Source organism: Manis javanica, chromosome 2 (genome assembly GCF_040802235.1).
Source record: "Manis javanica isolate MJ-LG chromosome 2, MJ_LKY, whole genome shotgun sequence".
NCBI classification, from domain to species: Eukaryota; Metazoa; Chordata; class Mammalia; order Pholidota; family Manidae; genus Manis; species Manis javanica.
The window spans coordinates 218153316-218170400 of record NC_133157.1 but is presented as its reverse complement, the minus strand read 5'-3'; the positions used below and the strand labels follow the sequence as shown (position 1 = coordinate 218170400).

Below are 17085 nucleotides of genomic sequence, written 5' to 3'. Positions count from 1 at the left end.
TTATTTGCAGGCATTTTCTTTTTTTTTTTATGGGACTTTGCCCATTGAATCTGAATATTTATTTTAGTCAAGTTTCACTCTACTATATATATGAATCATTTCCCCCCATTTTTCTGTTTTCTTTCTCAGAAACCCTAATTGTGAAATCTTGGAGATCTGTTCATCTTCTTTGTGTGTGTCTCTCTCCTGTGTTCCACCTGATGCTTCTCACCACTGGAGCAAGGAAAAAAAAAGACAGGATCAGAAAGGCAAAAAAGAAAAGCAGATCTTTGAACATATCTTTTTTTTTGCAGCCACTGTAATGTTTTTGCTTTTTCTTTGTGTGAGATGGAAAGACATGGGAGACCAAGAAATAACTGTTATTGTTATTATTGCCTTTACTGTTGCTGCTGTTAGCAAGATGGCTGCTGTGCGGTGCATTGCTTGGAGTTGATTGTTGACCATCTGTAGGGCTTAAACATGAACTTTTTTTTTCCCTGGGCTCCTAGATTGAATCCAGGCAGGGGTCTGATTTCTGTAATGTGTCAGTCCTAGTCCTCCACCCACAAGAGCCAGGCTGAGCTGCCTCCCTGGACCACCCTCCTGGTCCCAGGCCCAAGATAAGTAGCAGAACTAGATCCAAGGGGCAGGAGCACACAGCTGAGTGTGTAGCCAGCAGGCAAGACCAACTGAAACCTGGTGGGCGCTGGCAATGTGTCGGCCCCTCTGCCCATTGTCTCAGCAGATGCTTCCAGCAAGTCACTGGTACATGTTTATCAGCTAACTTAAAGGAAGAGGGAAGGGCAGGGGGCAGGTGAGGGGTGGAGGGCAGCCCCTGACAGTCCCTTATGCAGAGTGATAATACCCCAGGAGTCAGGGACATGGCTGGAGAAGAGAATCTGGCAAATGGCTGCCAATTGTGCAAAGCTGAAAAAGCTAGCACAGGTGGGTCCTTACGCAAAGATTAGGGCCATGGGGAAATGGGCCTCTAATGTAGGCAGCCAGAAAAAGGAGGGCAGGCCAGGCCAAATGTGTAGGAAAGGAGCAAGTGCCTGGGGAACGTGTCCTTGGTAAGATGTATGAGGAGCAGAGAATGTCCAAAATGCCAGAGCAGAGTCAGTGAGAGATGCCAAGTCTTAGGCTGAGTTTCCCAAGAATCAGACTCTGATGCAGGGAGCTGGGCGTAGGTAGTTTATTTGGGAAGTGATCTCAGGAAGCCAGGGGAGTGGGAAAGTGAGGCAGAGAAGAGAGGGGCACGGTGCTGGGTGCATCCATGAGCAAATTGCCACTGTGGACCTGGGGATCGCTCCCCCAGGGCTCTCGGAGCCTGCAGAGAACCCGACGCAGTGCCATCTCACTGGGGGTGACGAGCTGGATGTGCATTCACCAGTTCCATGTGCTGTTGGTTAAAGGTGGCTACTGGGACTCCCAGGCTCCTGCAGCCTGCTCTGTGCACGACTGAGTCTGCTCCTGCTCAGGGAGACATCGCAGGTCCTGGGGAAAGAAGCAATCAGTCACTGAGCGAAAATGGGGCCGACACGAACAGCCTGAGCCACAGGCAGTGGTGCCAATGTTTTTCCGTGGACATGGCTGCCAGCGCTTGGAACCACGTGGGTCCTGATGGACTGCACACGATCCTGCCCTAATGCCAGGCCAGCTCACCCACTTCTGATCATCTCGGGGCTGTGGGAAGAAAAACTTTAGTGTGGATAAAGTGAAGGTTCCTGTGGCCCGGATTCTCCCCTGGCCCTGGTCGGCTAGCTCACTGCACACGTGTGGGCAATACATTGTTATTGGCTCTATATAAAGAGCTCCACCCAATGCTCTGGGCGACATGGTGACACAGCTGCAAGGCTGCAGGAGAGCAGAGCAGGGGCTGGAGTGGTGGCAGCGCCGAGGACAGAGACTGAGACGGCTGCGGGTAGAGGGGCCCAGAAGCAGAGACCGTCTTGCTGTGATTGACCTGCCACTGTGGAAATGAATTTGAGTATAACCTTTTCACCCAAAGAATGTTCTACTTGCATTTCTTTGGTCACATTGAATCCATAGTGAACTTGCCCGGGGTTGAAACCCATTAGCAAGGCATCTAGTCTGAAGGGCTTGGAGTCTCTCCCTGTCCCCCAGCTGATGGTTTTCTGGGAAGGATGTTCATTTTCAGCTTGACTGAGGGAACCATAAAACCAGCCTCCATCTCAACCATGTCCCACCCATGCAATTCACACTGGGTGAAACCTTGTTTCCTGCCAATGCATGCAGATATATATTTCTCTTCCTTTTTTATGACTCTAGATGTAATACTTTCACATTATATAAAGTCTGGAAAATACAAAAATGTGGAAAGAAGGAAATAAACTACACCTGAAATCCCATCACCCAGAGATAAGCATTATTAACATTTTTGTGACCTGCCCTTCAGATAATTTTCATTACATGCATTTTTTAGATGATTGAAGTCATAGTTTATATATAGATATCTATTCTGCTTTTTTAAAACCTAACATATCCTGAGCTCTTTTTTTCTTGTTAAATAAACATTTGCAAACATGACTGTATGACTGCCTATCATTCCAACGTGTGGTTTATCTTGTCTCCTCAGTACGTAATGGCCGGACAGCAAGGTTGTACCAAATGTTTGCATTGTCACACACACTCTGATGCCTATCCTTATGTCCAGGACTCACCTCTCAGTTTATTTCCCTAGGATTCCATTCCCCAGATAGATTTGCAAGGAATGAGATTATGGTAGAGTACACAATGAGCCTCAAAGAAGGCACAGGGGGTGAGAAGCCAGAAGTGCATGCATGGCAAAGTCTACCAGCAAACTTCTTGAGAGCAAGGGAATCCCCCTGGTCCATTTTAGTTGTGTTTTCCTTTAAATTAGTATTCTTAGAGACAAGGAAAGGTGAGGGAAAGGAAAAAGTATGCTATCTAAAATTTGCTTCACATACTCTCATAAATAATGGAAAAATAGGTTAGAGATGATTTCTAACATCATATACATCCTTTTGGTAATAGAACTCAAATTTCTAAATGCACATATTGCTGAACAGCTGAACACCTATATCCCAAGTTCTTTATCTGTGGCAACCATGTGACTAGGTTTTAGCCAATGGGAAGCCAGTAAAAGTATGTCATGGGATGCGGTAGACAGACTGTTAAAATTGCGCTCATGATCTTCACTTCCTGGGGTTCTGGTCTTTGTGTGATCTGCTCCCCTAGAGGAGGGTGGGAACTTAGACTTACTTCTCCATGTATAGAAATGGCAAAAGTGGTTGTGCATGGTTACGTGAATATGTGTACATATTTATGTACATGGGATGGTTCTGTTTGTCTTACAAGGAAACTCCTCCTTGCTTGTTTGATGAAATAAGTGAACCTGTTAGGGAAACCCACATAAAAAGAAACTACAGGTGGCTTCTAGGAGCTGAGAGAAGCCTCCATTTAACAAGCAGGAAGAGGCTGATGCCCTCAGTCCTGCAGCCTCAGGACTGGAATTCTTCAACAGAACCATGTTCATTTGGAAGTAGGTTGTTCCCCAACTTGCACCTCCAGGAAAGTGCACACAGCCCTAGGTAACACATGGATTCAGGTGTCGTGAAACCCTGAAGTAGAGAACCCAGCTAAGCTGTGCCTGAACTCTAGAAATTATGATATGATGGATATGTATTGTTTAAAGCTGCTAAGTTTGTGTTAATTTGTTATACAACAGTAGAAACCATGCATGAGATTTCCAGCAAATTGCCTTAAGGCGAGAGAGTGCCCCCCTTTGACCTGGCTCCTCCTGCTGGGTGTCTGGAACATGGGTGGTGGTATGGCTGTAGCTGTAGCAGCCATCTCCGGACATGAGACCTTGAGGCTAAAAGCTGTGTGTAGAGAATGGAAAAGGAAAAAGAGAAGCCTGGGTTCCTGGTAAGGCTGTTACCCTGCCTTTGTTGCTTGGCTGCCTCCCTCTGGGTTTCTTTTATACAAGAGAGAATCACTTCTCTCCTACTTGGGCAGCTGTCATTTGGGATTTTCTGGCACAGACAACAAGACCGAATGCTTACTGATGCTGTAATGCAGTGGGTAATGACCCAGGCTTAGAACTGGCCAGATTGGACTTGAATCTTCATCTGCTATTTCCCATGTGGGTGAGTCTGAGATTTTCCTTTACTCCTCCAAACCTGAGTTCCCCCATCTGTGAAATGGAGATAATCATAGCTCCTACCTCATAGGTTTGTGATGAGAATTAAAAGAAACAACACAAGTGCTTAACATTGCACCTGGCCCGACGTAAGTGTTTAATAAATTAGCTATTATTATTCTCATCAGTATTATTCATTCAATAAGACGTATGGAATGCTTGCTCAATGCACTGTGCTAGGTGGCAGGGAAACAGCAGAATCCCTGTTCCCAAAGGGCCTACAGATTTCATTTTTGAGATACAAGTGAGTGGGAGCAGTCAGGTGCCGTGCTGGGGGACGGGCATGCTCTGAGGGCACCAGAAAGGAGGCACGCATTCTCCTTGGGCAAAGGACCCATCAAAGAAGGCTCCACAATGGGTTAAATTCTCCAGTTAAAAGATGTGGATTTGCGGACTGGATGAGAAAAGAGGGTTCCAATGATATGCTGCCTATAAGAGACTCTCTTTAGATCCAAGGACTCACTCACATAGGCTGAAATGAAAGGAGGGAAAAAGATATGAGTGGCCATCCTAATACCAGACAAAACCGATTTTAAGTCAAAAGTGTCACAGGAGACAAAGAAGGACTTAATATAATGATAATTGAGGCAATTCTCCAGGAAGATATAAAATTATAAATGTTCATGCACCAAACAGCAGAGCACCTAAATTTATGAAGCAAACACTGACTGCACTGAAGGGAGAAATAGACACCAACACAAAATAAAGTAGGAGACTTCCCAGAAGGCTCCCCAGAAGGACTAACACTTGAGCTGAGACTTAAAATAGCTGAAAAGATTCTCTAAGCTAATGGGATGAGGTAGTAATTATATCATAGAACACGTATACCAAGCAGTGTTCTAGGCTCTACCTACAGAAGTTGACTAAATCATCCCATTGAGCTTCAGAAGGAGGTGTATTATTTTGCCATCAGACCAATGAAGAAATAGAGGCCCAGACAGGTAAGTCACATGCCCAAGGCCACACGGCTAGGAGGTGGGAGACCTGGGTTGCTGACCCCTGAACCGTGGCTCTCTACCACCTCCATGGGCCTCGCATGGCAGGCACAGGGAAGCATGGAAGGAAAGGCACCGAGGCCTAAGCATCCCAGTGTGGGTGGGGAGCTTGAGGTGTTCCAGGTAGCAGGAAAAAGGGTGCAAAGGGCCCATGGACAGAAAGGGCAGGGACAGAGCAGGAAGAGCTGGCCAGCCGTGCTTAAGAGCTGGGCCTTTATGCAGAGGTCAGTGCAGGGCTTTCAAGGGTGTAAAACAGGGGGTCAAATGCTCAGCCTTGCCTTTTGGATAAATCACTCCTGCTTCAGAAGAGAGGAGGAACTGGAGGCCGAGGGAGAAGTTTGCAAGTGAAGGACAATGGTGATGGGAAGGGAGGAAACATGACTTGGAGAGAGATCCTCCCGGGTCAAGCAGCAGACACCCACTGCGCCCACTCTGTGCCAGACCCTGGGCTGGGTCCTGTGGGCACGTCAGCCCTGGGAGGTCCTTCCACGGAGCCCTGCCCCTGGACAAGACCTGTCCGCCCCATGACAGTGTTATCGCTCCACTCCACAGGTGAAGTGGGCTGGAGTGGGAGCGGTTTCCCAACGACCAAGCCATGGGCCGCTTTGGAACTTGAACTCAGCACAATATTCTCTCCTCTGGACATTCCCAGTAGGTTTTGGCAAAGGTGAAGTGCTAGAGATGTATGGATCATTCAGGAGAGGAAGCCACAGAAACAAAAGCTTCATTCTGCAAGGGTCTGTTGGGTACCCACGGCCCTGCAAGGTGCTGGGGACTGGAGATGAAGGAGAATCTGCCCCTGAGCTCACAGTTTCATGAGCGATACAGAGTTAAACCAGTAACTAGAGAATGTATGAGAGGCCCAGCCCTTAGCACCAGATATGCCTTTGTGGAAACGGTATCTGTGATGAGATCAAAGCAGGGGGAGCTGTCTTTGCATGGCCTCTCTGTATCACACACACCCCTGCAGCCTGTGCTTGGCTCTCTTCAAAGCCCCAAGTCACAAACTGGGGTGGCCCCTGTAATCTTGCAGTTACCAGAACTTGTAACTGAAGCCAGCCCTGCCAGGCTGCAGGGAGAGGCCGGAATGGCCCACTCATCTTTTTTCTTGTGTTTTTCTTTATCATTCTCTGAAAGGCAGCTCAAGTAACCTGAAAACTGGCTTTCGTTATATCCAGCATAATATTCTTCCTTTGAGTATCTGAGACAAGCCCAAACAAACCATCCTCTGCACATGTTTTATCAGCTATTCTGAGTCAGAACTGCCAGCCACAGTGGGAAATAAATGGCCAAAGGAGCGTGCACAGTGGAGTAAACAGCACCGCACGTGGCAGAGGGCACGTTCTTCTGGGGGAGCCAGGAGAGCCGGCTCGGTGCCAGGAGTGTGGGCGGCGCAGATTCTCAGGAAGCTGGCAGGATTGAAGAGAAGCATGTGGGAGCAGAATCAGGGGAAGAGCAGAAACCAGGGAGCCCCAAGGTCTCAGCACGATGTCTCATCAAGGCACTGTAACCACTCACCGCAACCCCAGGGTCTTAAGGTGACGCATATCTAGCATCTTACGGTTCTGCAGGCGGGAGTTCAGAGCCAAGGGGTCAGCAGGGCTGTGTTCCCTCTGGAGCCTCCAGGGGAGAATGTGATCCTGGCCTTCTCCAGCTTCTCAGGGCTGCCCACAGTCCTTGGCTCCCAGCCCCACCTCACATTGCCTTTTCTCCCTCAGGGTCCATGGTCACGCCTCTGCCTTGTACCTCTGACTCTTATCCTCTGGCCTCCCTTTTCTAAGGACCCTTGTGATTGTGTTGGTCCATTTTGAGGTCCTTCGCAAACTGTAAAGTCCCATTCGCCATGTAAAATAACATATTCACTGATCTGGGGGATTGGGTGTGGGGGCATCCTGCAGGGCTGTGGGGTGGGGGCTGAGGCTGATGTGAGGAGGAGCTTCCCAGAGCAGCACCAGCCGTCGCTGGCTCACCGTGACCGTGGGCTCCCTGCCCGCTCTCCAGGACTGACGGCTGGGCCCGAAACACCCTGCAGGGGCTTCATTACAACAGCCACTTACACACAGAAGTGAGGAGAGAGAGGTTCAGAGAGGTTCAGGGAGGCTGAAATATCTGGCCCAAGAGCACCCATGTAGTAGGTGGTCAAGTGCAGAAACCCACCTTTAAAAGACTTTAAAATCCACACAATAACTGAATCAAATGTTAGGTCACTTTGTTTTTTTCTTCCCTATTTTGTTTTCCATGAAATTCAAGCCTGGGTGGGTAAAGAAAGGAATCTGATAAACTTGCTTCAGCCTGGAACTTTTCCCAGGTCCTGGGGGCAGAGAACAAAATTGTACAGACACACCCCTTTGGCCAGAAAGTTCTTTTAAACAGCCATTCCAGCCAGCTCAGGTCCTGCTGGTACCATGGGGAAGGGACCCCCTCAAGGTCAGAGTGGAGGGAGGAGCTAGCTCTTGTGGACACAAGGGCAGGTCTTCACCTCCGGGCATCCCTGACCTCCGGGCATCCCTGACCTGGAGACACAGAGCAGAGAGAGGCCAAGCAGCCTGCCTGAGTTCACACAGCCAGGAGGAGCAGGTCCCAGAGTACAGAGTCAGTGCTGCCAGGTCACAGAGCCCCTGTGACCAGGCCCTGAAGCAGCTCTCAGAACAGAAGTGGCCTTGGGATCAAGGGTCCTGAGCCAAGAACTGTCCCCCAGGGGCTGGTGCCTCACTCCATCCCAGACCCGAGAATGTTTCTCCTTTTCCCTGACTTGCAGCAGCCTGAAGTTCCCAGGAGGAACCTCATGCGCAGAATTAACAACTCTGAGGAGCCCAGCAAACTCTGCCCGGTGAGACCTTGGCCTGCAAGGAGAACAAGAGTCTCCATAGCACATTGTTTTATGGTTTCATTCCCCAACCAGCACAGAAACATTCCGTGGGCAGCCCCAGCCTACTCCTCTGTGAAATGAGAACTCTGGGATGAGGAGGGTTTCGTGTGGAGCTGAGCGCTTGCTCAGGAAGCCTGGGGCACCTAGGGGGAGTCTCACATGTGGGTCTTGGCGCTGCCACTAACTTGCTGCATGACTTCAGGCAAGTTGCATCCCTTCTCTCAATCCAGCCACCTTGCCTGTTGGAGAAAGGGGACAGGAGGGGATTCAGAGGGTTGCTGCCGGTGACCTCCTCTCAGAGTCCTGGCCCAAAGAAGGCTGTGCCTCTGAAGAGGTCAACCCTGACCATTCCCACCACCCTTTGCCCTTTGGAACAAGAGCCCCATTGCATCTCTTTGGTAGCAGGCTCCAGTCATGGAAGGCGGGCAGGGCGGGGAAGGGGGCGGTGCAGGCAGCCGGTCCTGGGGCAGGGACCCCCCTCCCAATGGCTCAGGGGTTTCTCCTTGTCAGAGTCCTTCCCCTGCCTACCTGCAGCCTCACTTGGGGCCCACGCCACCCTGGCCACACTGGCCCCCTTTCAGTTTCTCAAAGCAGAAAAATAATTCCTCCCCACTGGGTCCTATCCTAGGTGATGAAAAGATTCAGACCCAGAGCACCTGGCCAGGACCTGGGCTAATTGCTTTTGGGCCTGTTTCTTCATTGGTCCCCAGGGGCCTTGGGACAGCCGCAACCAAGACCCCTCTGTTCTAGAGCTGCAGGACCCCATGACCCAAAGAGAGGAACAAGAGAGTACGATTATCTGCTGAGTTGAGGGCCATCTGTCCTTCTGCTTGGTGACCCCCGGGGTCCTGCAGAAAAGAGACTCTTGTATTGTGTCAGAGAGGAGGGTGAGCAGAGTCAGAGAAGTGAGCCCAAGTCGCACTGCTCATGTGCAGAGACCCCCTTTGGGAGTCAGGGGAAGCCCAGGGGCCCTGTGGTGGGTTGAATGATGTCCCCAACTTACAGATGGTATATCCACCCAGAACATGTGGCTGCCACCTTATTTGGACAAGGTCTTTGCTGATGTAATTAAGGATCTGTAGAAGACAGACGGAGCCAGGGACCCAATGTCAGAGGTACTTATGAGAAGCGGGAGATTTGAGACAAGGAGAGCCAGAGAAGGGGCACCTGGGACAGGGGCAGAGACTGGAGGGATGCGCGTACGAGCCGAGGGACGCCCAGACTGGCGGCTGCCACCAGAAGCTAGTGCTTCAGGCATGGGGCAGGTTCTCCCCAGAGCCCCCAGGAGGACCCGACCCTGCCAGCCCCTGGGTGTCAGACTGGCCTTCAGCCTCTCAGGGAACTCTGGTGGTTTGTTACGGCAGTGCCGGGAAACTAATACAGACTCCCTGTCAGAGAAACGTTTTTCAGAGCACACAGCCAAACACCTCGGAGGGGACAGGAGACCAACGACAAGAAATTTCCCTCTCCATCCCTGCACCTGACCCTGTGGGCTCTCTGAGTAGTGGCACTTCCCCTACTGCACCTGAGAGCCAAGAGGAAGGGTGTGTGTGTGTGTATGTGACACGTGCATGTGCAGCCTATGTCTGTGTGACATGTGGTGTGGGTGGTGTGTCCGTGTGTGTGGTGTGAGTTTGCTGTGTGGAGGTGCGTTACCTGTGAATGTCTGTGACATGGTATGTGTGTATGCAAGAACCAAGAGGAGTGGACTATGCAGGGGGTCCAGCTAGGACCCTCGGTGCGTCGCCCCTCCCTGTCCCAAGCCACCCTCCCAGGAGACAAAGCGCTCTCCCTAACGCTGAGAGCCTGGGCATTGTCACCACTCAGTCGCTGCACAGGTGGCATAAATACAGGGAACGGGCGGAGGGGCAAAGGAACCTCAGAGCCCAGTGGCAGGGCCTGGGCCCTGTTGGCCTGCGTCTTTGTGGGCACCATGCCACCTTGCTGGCAGCTGGCAGGGAGGACACCACCATGGTTCCCAGAGGCCTCTCCTGACCTGGGGTCTCCTCCAGGACATCTGTGCCCTCCAGACAGCCTGGCAGGGGCTGGCCGAACAGTGGTAGGCAGGTGGCCTGGCCACTACCTGCCCCCACCCTACCTTCTGCGGGTGCCAGGGCTGATGGCTTGCCCCACCCGGCCCAGGGCCTCAGCCACAAAGGAGGAGGGGAGCGTTTGTTGTGCTGTTAAAAATACCACGGGAAGTCACACTTCCCTTTCGCCAAGGCAGCTGAGAGGCCCAGCGCAAGCTTGGAGGCTGATGACCAGCCTCCCCCATTCCAGCCTAGTGGGAAATAGGAAGCTTCTCAAAGAGCTCAGTGCCATCTCCCCAGGCCCTGGGAGCTGCCACTTACCTCACATAAAACCCGGACTCCCCCTGCCAGCTCAGAGGCCCTGAGGCTGTGTCCCCCCTCGCCCCCGCTTGGCCACACCGGCCTCCTTCCCCTCTGCCAACCAGCCCTACCCTCTCCTCCCCTGGGCCTCTCACATGCTGATCCCTCTCCTGGAATGCTTTGCTTTTGCTCCCACGCTGCCTTGGCCTCCCTCCTTCCTCCCTTCAAGTCTTGGCTTCAGTGCTTCCTTTCCAGAGACACTTTCCTTTAACCACATTCCTGAGGCAGCTCTCCCCCTTGCACCCCTGCCATTTCTCAGCCTCTCCTTGGCCGCATGGTTTTCCTTCATAACTTGTATCACTGTAACTCTGGGGGGAAGTATGTTCCCAGCCTGGGGTAAATAAACCTTTGAAGCCAAATCAGTCAAAGGGAGAAATAATCTGAGAGAAACCCGTTTATTGCTTACAAGCAGTTGTCTATTTCTGCTTGCCCGTGTCTCTCACAACCTGGCTACATAAAAGCTCCCTAAACCTCTCCGATCCAGGTGCACACTCACTCCCCCCCACCCCCCTGTAATCACCTATTAATATGGGGATGACCTACCTCTCTCTACGCCTTGGAAACACCTACTGATAAGAAGATGAACTAAAACCAGGCTAGAGATTCTGGAAATACTGCAATTTTACCCACAATTACGATTATGAGTGTTTGTATGCCTTTTTGTTAGTTCACTGCTTGCCACATTTTGCCCTCACAAGACTGTAATGTCACCAAGGGCAAGGATTATGTCTTTTCTATCCACCAGTTTTTTACTCAGTGAGTAGTTTCTGACACACAGCACAGGGCTGTACCCATAGGATAAAACAAGTCATGCTTCAGGGACAAACATCCCTGCACCTCAGTGACTTAAAGCAATGAAGTTTTCATCCTTGCTCATGCTACATGTGCCCTGTGAGTGAGGGCGTGGCAGGAGCTTGAATTTGACCACCACAATCCCCTGGGGTTCGGGCTAATTGATGTGCTCATCTTGACCTTCATCTTTCCACAGTGGAAAGAAGGGGGTGTGGAGAATCTGGATTTTAAAGTTTTCACCCAGATGTAATATACTTCATTCCATTTCATTGACTGAAACAGCTGACCCAGCTGCAAAGAGCCAAAAGGAAATTGAAGCAAAATATTTCAGAAGAGCCCTATGGTCCACTGCCAAAATGGTCACAGTTGCCCGAGCCTTCTGCATCCGTGCCTTTGCGCTGTGATGTGAAGCTCTGCCCATCGAGAGGTGGAGTGTATTTCCCTACTCCTGGAAACTTGGCTGGCCCCGTGACCTGCTTTGGCAAAAAGAATGTGTCAGAAGTGATGCTGTAGAGCTTGTCACTTAAGGCTCAGAGGCCATGACTCATCCCAGTCATTCTCTTAGAACCTGGCCCAGCTTACTGGAGAATGAGAGACACATGGCCTAGTCACCAATGTCACCTCATCCCACAGCAAGCCAGTGGCAGACAGTTGAGTGAGGACTTTCTGTAACAGCCAGCCTCCAGCTGCTCTAACAAAAAGCCCATCCCAGATCAGCTGAAGGCTGACCAGATGCTCACCCCTACCCACTGACCCCTAAGCTTGTGAACGATAATAATGCTTACCATTTCAAGCTACAGAATTTTGGGGTGGTTTGTTACACAGCAGCAGCAAACTGTTATAAACCCTAATGTTTACATTTAGGTTGAATATAAATACTGGTTGAATAAACAGGGAGAGCAAAATAGCTTCTCTCCCTCTTCTGCCTTCTCTGCCAAGCCCAGGCAGCACTTCTAGGAACAGGGAATCCTGATTTAAAATATGAAGTCCCCTGTGGGTTGGTGGAGAGAAAACTTTCCTGCAAGGTCTAGATGTCATGCTGACTCTGCCACTCACTTGAGCGGGTCTTGGCTAAGTCATTTTTCCTTTGTCTCAGTTTTCCTGGATGAAAAATGAGGGGTCAGACTTGATGTCCTCCAATGGCCCTACCAGCCCTGCAGGCTGGAATCTTCTAAATTGTTTCCTGCAGGCAGGGATCTCCCAGAAGAGAGATCACTGAAGGATAGAGAGGACAAGATCTGGTGACTTCCTGGTGGCATCTTGGGCCAGCTGGATTGATCTGGAATCATGGTTCCATCCCAAGGAGATGAATCCAGCTGTTCTTGAGTTTAGGAGAACTCAAGACAGGAAGAATCCAATTTCCTTGGGGGCTTCCCATTGTCCTCAAGAGCTCACAGCCAAAATCAGACCCCACTAACACTTAAGCAAGCCCCTGCACTGAGCCGGACCCAGGGTTAAGCCCCCGGGCACAGACATGGTCGTCCCAGTCCGCAGGTTATTAGGAGCCCTTGCTGTACTGCGAGAGGCACAGAGGGCTCCTCTTGAATTTAGGATCATACCTCAATTCTACTATGGAGCCCAGTAACAGAATATTTTGGGGGCTTTTAATTTCACTTATTTTCAGTTTTCAGTTGAAAAATGTCCATTGCATCCTTATTTGCATTTTCTCTTTCTCTGCTGAGATTTCCTGTTTCTTTGATGAGACTTTCTATTTTTCCACTTGTTTCAAGCATGTTTGTAGTTGCTCACTGAAGCATTTTTAAGATTACAGCCCTAAAATCTTTGTCAAATAATTCTAACACCTCTGTCTTCATGGTTTTGGCATCGACTGACTATCTTCTTTCAGTCAGTTTGAGAGCTTTCCTGATTCCTAGACATGAGTGGTTTTGGGTAGAAAACTGGACATTTTCACATTATGTTATAGAGACTCTGGATCTCATTGACACCTTCTGTTTCATTTGGCTTTTTCTGACACCACTCCAGTGAGGAATGTGAGATACCTTGTGCTACCATATGGAAGTGGAGGTTTGGGTTTACAATTTGGCCTCTAAGGCAGGGATATTGGGAAGCAGCTTGCTGATTGGATCTCTGTTAGGCCTTGTAAGGCTTTAAGAGAGAGGGGAGGAAGGTGCAATTACTATCCCAGCTGTGACTAAGGGACAGAGAGAACTTATTACTTGTTCGATCACACACCCACAATGTCACATGACAAGGGCTGGAACCTGCATCCAAGTGACTCCAGAGCATGAACTCTGACCCATTTTTCTCTATGGCCTCTCCATAGGGGTCATGATTATGCCTAATTCATCTCTGATTCCCTGGGGAGTGGGACAGGGCCTGGCTCACCAAAGGCGCTCAGCCCATGTGACAAACTGAACTGCCAATCACCGGGAGTGCAAACCGAGCACCTGAGGAAGTGAACACACGGGCAGCATGGAGGAGTTTTCTGCAGGGTCAGGCTCCTGACCTGGCTCGGACCCACGACCTGCTGGAGTGTTGACTTTTTGCAAGCCCCTGGTTTTTGATTCCTTATCTGAAGTTTCTTCATTCTCTCTGCTACTTATTTCTGCCATTTGCCCTTGACTTCTCCCTACCTGGGACCAACTGGGTATGCCTCTCCACTGAGCCCTTACTGAACTCAAAGGCAGACTTTCTGCAAGTGGGTGGTATCATCTACATTTTGCAAATGAAGACAACTGAGGACTACAGAGCTGAACTGGCTTGTTGAAGCTCTCAGATCTCTGTCTTCAAAGAACTCATCTAAAACAAATCCATAAACACCTACAAGGCTATCACATTCTAAATGAATGCAAACTCTGATTTTGGAGTCATGCAACTTAAAAATACAAAACATTTCCAGTCATTGCAGTGTCAGTACATACTGTGTCCACCTGGCCTTGGCCCTGGTCATGCCACCTCTCTTAGCCTCAGTTTCCCTATCTGTAAACTGGGGCTAATGAAACTTCAAGCTTCACTAAGGTAAAACGTGTAAGAGCACAAAGCACAGTGCCAGGTGTGCCATAGGCTATCAATAAGTCCCTTCCTACCCTGTGGAGTCCAGAGGAAGGAGAGATCACTGTGGGCCCAAGGGATGATCACCCACCAGAGAGAAGAGGCTCGGAAAGCCTTTGAGGAGATTCAGGATTAGACCATGAAGTGGAGGGCAGAACAAAGCAGTGACAGGGAAAGATGCTCTCTGGAAAGAGGCCCTGTATGGGGGAGCCCTGGGTAGCTCACAGGACCTTAACAGGCCCTCCCAGCCCAGATTCCAACTTCAGTCTGAGAAGAGCCCAGAAGGATTCTGCAGCTGGGGAGGCAGACCCTGGACGAGGGGAAAGCACCGGGCTCTCTGTATGTATGAGCTCATTTTATTTTATAGTTCACATATAAGTGAGATCCTACAGTATTTGTATTTCTTTACCTGACTTACTTCACTTAATGAACAATGCCCTCAAGGTCCATCCATGCAGTTGTAAGTGGCAGGATTTCCCTCTTTTGATATCTGAATAATATTTCACTATATATATACTACATTTTCTTTATCCATTCATCCACCAATAGATACTTAATTGTGTTTTTTGTCTTGGCTATTGCAAATAATGTTGCAGTGAACATGAGGGGTGCAGATATCTTTACAGTTAGTGTTTTACTTTCTTTTGAGTAAATACCCAGAAGTGGAATTACTGGTTCATATATGGTAACTCTTCTTTAAATTTTTTGTAGAACCCCATACTGTTTTCCATAGTGGTTGCACACATGTACATTTCTTTCACCAGTGCATGAGGGTCCCCTTTTCTCTACTTCCGTGCCAACAATTCTTATCTCATGTCTTATGGATATTAGCCATTCTAACTGGTGTGAGGTGATATCCCATTGTGGTTTTGATTTGCATTTCTCTGATGATTACTGATGTGGAGCATCTTCTCATGTGTCTGTTGGCCATCTGTATGTCTTCTTTGGAAAAATGTCTATTCAGTGCCTTTGCCCATTTTTAAACTGGATTTTTTTTTTTTTGCTATTGAGATTTTCATAAATTATTTCTTAGCATTTATTAAGGACTGATTCTATGCCTACTATGTGACAGGATAGAATGATTAATTCAATAGCCAGAACTTCCTGTCAGCTAGGATACTCCTACAGATGGCTAAATATTTTGAATATTGGCCCTGATACTTATTTACGTAACTGACAAATTCCTTGATCTACAGTCAAGTGGAAAGAAATCAATAGACACACAAATAATCTTTGATGAAATAGGTGGTGATAAGGTATATTAGAGAGGTTCAAAGTAAGACAAAGACCTAGGAAGAGAAGGTAAATTCAGAGGGAGGGCTTTTAGAAGGTTCCTGGTGGCGTAGGTTAATTCCAGCTGGACTTTGGCAGGCCATGGCGTTATACAGGGAGTGGGAGGGGGAGCCACAGGAAGTTGGCAGGTAGGAAATGGCTAGAGCTCAGACCGGTTCAAATCTGGATACAGATCAATTCATGATGTAAGAGGTAAACTGAGAACTACTTTCTCCTCCTAGATGTCCAGGTCATTTCAGCCATGTGTCCGAGAAAGCCACAGAAGGCTTTAGAGCAGGTGACTGCCTGAGTCTAAGCTGCCACTGGGAGGGCCCTTGGAGGATGGGTTACCAGCAGGAGATGCCAGAGCCAATACACAGCCAGGCAAGGGAGGAGAGGACCAACTCATGAGATGAGGCACCCACAGACAGGGTGGGATATGACATCTTTGGGTGAGGGATAAAGAGGCAGGGAGATGGGAGACAGTTGGTCTCAGAAACTGGTCACAGAAAAGAACACAGAACACAGCCAGTACCATGGGCAATTTAATGATGAGGCAAGGCTGAGGAGGCCCGTCTGGGACATGCTAGGCTTGCAGCAACAGCTAAAGGACATGCCAGAAGGGGAAGTCCAAGAGAGAGCCAGTACCTGGACTCCAAACTTAAAAAAACATGAGCATCTACTTCCAAAAGGAGGTTTCAGGGCTGCTGTCGGTCTGTGGTTTCTTGACCATGGTAAGATGTGGAAGCACAGCCCTGCATCTTGCCAGAGCAGGTAGAAGATGAGGGACCTCCAGCCCAAAACAAGCAGGGCCTCCATTTCCAGCCCCTGTCCCAGGTGGGTCCTTTCAGCAACTGACCTGGCTTGGACCCATGACCTGCTGGAGCATTGACTTCTTGCAAGCCCCTGGTTTTTAATTCCTTATCTGAAGGTTCTTCATTCTCTCTGCTACTTATTTCTGCCATTTGTCCTTGACTTCTCCCTACCTGGGACCAACTGGGCTTTGTCTCCACTGAGCCCTTACTGAACTCAAAGACAGACTTTCTGCAAGTGGGTGGTATCGTCTACATTTTACAGATGAAGACAACTGAGGACTACAGAGCTGAACTGGCTTGCTGAAGCTCCCAGATCTCTGTCTTCAAAGAACTCATCTAAAACAAATCCATAAACACCTACAAGGCTATCACATTCTAAATGAATGCAAACTCTGATTTTGGAGTCATGCAACTTAAAAATACAAAACATTTCCAGTCAATGTACAAAATGTGAAGCGATTCAAATTCTCCACCTTGTCCTCATCATATATCAATCACACAATTTCCAAGTTGGCAGGTGGAGTGAGCTACACATTGTTTGTACTATTACCGTATATCTGTGCTGCTTTAGCTGGAAAGCAGAAATGCTCATCAGCACCCTTGGCAGTTGGCAGCATTAGTCTTGAATTAATTTTGTATGTTTACAGTTATGAGTGATCTCTAGTAGCACATCCCTCTGAGGAGATCTTGACAGTGGATGTTGCAGATGTATCTGTGTCCACACAGACCACCAAGGGCCACAAGGGAGAGCAATGTCACATCCACCTGTGAGAGAAGG

The 17085-nt window shown here is 49.1% G+C and overlaps 1 long non-coding RNA gene across 1 annotated transcript; it reads right to left on the bottom strand.

The window, feature by feature from the left end:
- Window positions 1-859: 859 nt before the first annotated feature.
- Window positions 860-10160, bottom strand: LOC140845474 (uncharacterized). Its single transcript, XR_012124256.1, has 3 exons — window positions 10023-10160; window positions 8186-8265; window positions 860-1473 (listed from the first exon to the last, which is right to left on the bottom strand). It is a non-coding gene; the product is annotated as an uncharacterized lncRNA (long non-coding RNA).
- Between the last annotated feature and the right edge of the window lie 6925 nt (window positions 10161-17085).